This window comes from Diaphorina citri, unplaced genomic scaffold, assembly GCF_000475195.1.
Source record: "Diaphorina citri unplaced genomic scaffold, Diaci psyllid genome assembly version 1.1 scaffold869, whole genome shotgun sequence".
Lineage (NCBI taxonomy): Eukaryota > Metazoa > Arthropoda > Insecta > Hemiptera > Psyllidae > Diaphorina > Diaphorina citri.
In genome coordinates this window covers 43934-47969 of record NW_007378301.1, presented here as the reverse complement: position 1 = coordinate 47969, position 4036 = coordinate 43934, and positions in this window count along the sequence as shown.

The following is a 4036-nucleotide window of genomic DNA, read 5'->3' as shown; positions in this document are numbered from 1 at the left end:
ATACCTATAGTAACAAAAAAATGTGTTACTGTTTTAATACAAATACATTATAAGACTCTAGGTAGATTATTTTGGAGATTCTTTAAGGACTAACGACTCAGGCCTGTTCCGTTTACTTTGTGTATTGGTCTGTGTGGTAAGATCGGCCTTAACTTACTCTTTAGGGGCCCTGACTCTTTGAATCCATTTAGGTACACAGCATAGTTTTGTCAACACACCTGACAAATCCAGAATACCTATAGTAACAAAAAATGTGTTACTGTTTTAATACAAATACATTATAGGACTCTAGGTAGATTATTTTGGAGATTCTTTAAGGACTAAGGACTCAGATATAAGGTGAAGAAAGGGTCCTTTCCTCTACAGATCCTTGATCCTTGTGTTGATGTGTAAGGATAGAAGATTGAAACACAAAAGACCTTTTGTTGTACTTGAGATGAGACTCCTTTCCTCTACAGATCCTTGATCCTTGTGTTGATGTGTAAGGATAGAAGATTGAAACACAAAAGACCTTTTGTTGTACTTGAGATGAGGCTTAGGTCTAGGCTAGGGTGTGCTTTACATTCGGGAATAGGGGAAGATGGGGCAAGTTGGAACACTTGTGAGTTGGGCTCGTGAGCACAATCTGTTTGGCCAGTTTTATTTACAACCAGAATTGTTTAAACGCGTTTGAATCCATAATATCGATGGTACAAAAGGCCCTTACAACAGGATCGAAAGCAACAGGTTTTTATTTTATTTTTTATTACCCACTATAATGTTTAATACAAGTAGATAAAATGATAAATAAATGAATTATATAAATGAACAGCAGATTAATGTTATTATAACTACCGATATAATTAACGATTTACGAAATAGTACCCACCTATAGGTATAATTTGATCAATAATAATAAATAATCTGTATACCATTTTGAAATTTTCACGTCGAGAGAGAAAATGGTCAAATGAACCATTGCGTCCAGAGTACCCCCAGTCTCCCCTATTTGAAAGCAATGTGTACACTGTCCTTCACCAATGTTAAGCTACGCCGAGGCGGTCCAATGCTACGTGATGACATGGCCACTTGTTAATATGTCCAACTGATGACATAAGCACTTGAAAGTAAAATATTATGTTAATATTGGGAACATAATACAATGTAAGCACTGATAACATATTTATGTACATTAGGGTTAAAATACAGGAACGTAGAAGATATAAGTAGATACCTACAATATGTAAGAGTATAAAAACTCTTAAAAAAAAAAAAAAAAAAAAAAAAAAAAAAAAAAAAATTTTTTTTTTTTTTTAAAAAAAAAATGGGAAAAAAAAAAATATATATTTTTTTTTTTTTTTTTTTTTTTTTTTTTTTTACATTGAATTCTGTTATGTTAATGTACCAACCCTTAGTAGGGTGGGTGGGGGAGGGGTATACCTTTCTCAAATAAAATTGGTTGAATGCACTTGCTTGAAATCTCTTTTCTTGAAGGGTAATAATAATAAATGTTAATATTAATGGAAACATGTTTTAGCTTTGTAGGTACGTATAATAGAAAACAGGTTGAAGGAACCCTTTGTAAATTTATTAACTTGATAATTATTTTACAAAGGATTTTACTAGGTATGAGCGCAGGAACCAAGATTTAAAAGAGTGGTTGTTTAAGTGTTTGAAAAATTGTTTCAAAGATCCTATTTGAAGCTTGAACTTGAAGTTTTTTTTACATTTTTAAAGGTGGAAATATGTAATTTCTTTGCGATTGATTTTTGAGGCTGAAGTATCCTCAAAAAGCGTAGTTTTTGTGTAGTTTTTGCTATGAGTGTGGTTTTTGCTATGAGGTTTTTGGAAAATGACGAGGGCTTAAGAAATTAAATTCCTTGAGACTGTCAAATATGGAGTTCGATAGCTCATATTATTTATAACCCATACCTACCATCTCCCATCTCTACGGACTTGGCAATCAAAATAGTTACTTAGGTCCACTTTAATAGGTCTTTAATTCTTAGGTTTACTTTAATTGAGTCTATCAAACAATTAAGTACCTGAATTACCTAAATCAATCAGATAAATACTGATTCCAATCAGATAACAAAATCACACAAATCTAAAGGTAAAAACATTAATAACAGTTTATAAAATACCTAAACAAGCGCCCTTTGGGGCAAATATAAAATCAATGTGTAGGAATACAAGACCTAGGCCTATTTTGGTTCAACGTATCCCATATTGGTTTTTACCTATCCCTTAGGTACCTACTTAATTGATTAAACTATTAGTAAAACTCTCGCGGGATTTTTCTATTAGATAATTTCGTAATTGCACAAACCCATTAGAGGTACCTGGGTAATTATGTGATCCCTAGTTGGTCATTAAAATCCAGATCACGCCATGTAATTTTGAAAATCTCCTAATTGGGGATGTTTACCCGAAATGGTTGCGATACTATTAGAGGTACCTGGGTAATTATGTGATCCCTAGTTGGTCATTAAAATCCAGATCACGCCATGTAATTTTGAAAATCTCCTAATTGGGAATGTTTACCCGAAATGGTTGCGATACTTACCTATCTGCAGATAACCCTAGTTGGGTACAGAATTACTTTGAAAATAGGGGTAGACTAAAGAGTAAAGATACCCCTGGTATCCAGACAAATACACTAGTCGGAATAAACAAAGGCTCGAGATTACTTTTTGGCAAAAGGAAAAGAGCGATTAGAGGAGATAATTGCGTTTTGCAAAGGTACCTGAAAGTGTATCTTTGATTACCTTGATAATGTAGCTGTAGGTAATTATGGTATAATTATTTTATCAATGGTCTACTTAGTAGTTAGCGCAGTGGGCTTCGGATCTGGAGGTTAGTGGTTCGAGTCGAAAAGTCTAAATCTCTTGAAAGGACTTTATGTATTACCTATCATGTTTCAAAAACATGCAATTAGAACAATCAATAGAATAAAAAAATACAGGAAAAAGACCTATTTTAAAGACCTGTAAAACTTTCTAAATCCTTCAGTCATATTACTCGTAGGTCTGTACCTAACTAACTATTAATTAGATCTTTATAAGTAACTACATACCTTTAGTTAAAGGTACACAGCATAGTTTTGTCAACACACCTGACAAATCCAGAATACCTATAGTAACAAAAAATGTGTTACTGTTTTAATACAAATACCTACATTATAGGGCTCTAGGTAGATTATTTTGGAGATTCTTTAAGGACTAAGGACTCAGATAAGGTGAAGAAAGGGTCCTTTCCTCTACAGATCCTTGTGTTGATGTGTAAGGATAGAAGATTGAAACACAAAAGACCTTTTGTTGTACTTGAGATGAGACTCAGGTCTAGGCAAGGGTGTGCTTTACATTCGGGAATAGGGGAAGTTGGGGCAAGTTGGAACACTTGTGAGTTGGGCTCGTGAGCACAATTTGTTTGGACAATTTTATTTACAACCAGAATTGTTTAAACTTGTTTGCATCCATAATATCGATGGTACCAAAGGCCCTTACAACAGGATCCAAAGCAACAGGTTTTTATTTTATTTTCTATTACCCACTATAATGTTTAATACAAGTAGATAAATGAATCCACAATAGATGAACAAACAGCAGATTAATGTTATTATAACTACCGATATAATTAACGATTTACGAAATAGTACCCACCTATAGGTATAATTTGATCAATAATAATAAATAATCTGTATACCATTTTGAAATTTTCACGTCGAGAGAGAAAATGGTCAAATGAACCATTGCGTCCAGAGTACCCCCAGTCTCCCCTATTTGAAAGCAATGTGTACACTGTCCTTCACCAATGTTAAGCTACGCCGAGGCGGTCCAATGCTACGTGATGACATGGCCACTTGTTAATACAACTGATGATGACATAAGCACTTGAAAGTAAAATATTATGTTAATATTGGGAACATAATATAATGTAAGCACTGATAACATATTTATGTAGATACATTAGGGTTAAAATACAGGAACGTAGAAGATATAAGATACTTACAATAATATTGCATATTATGTAAGAGTATAAAAACTCTTAAAAAAAA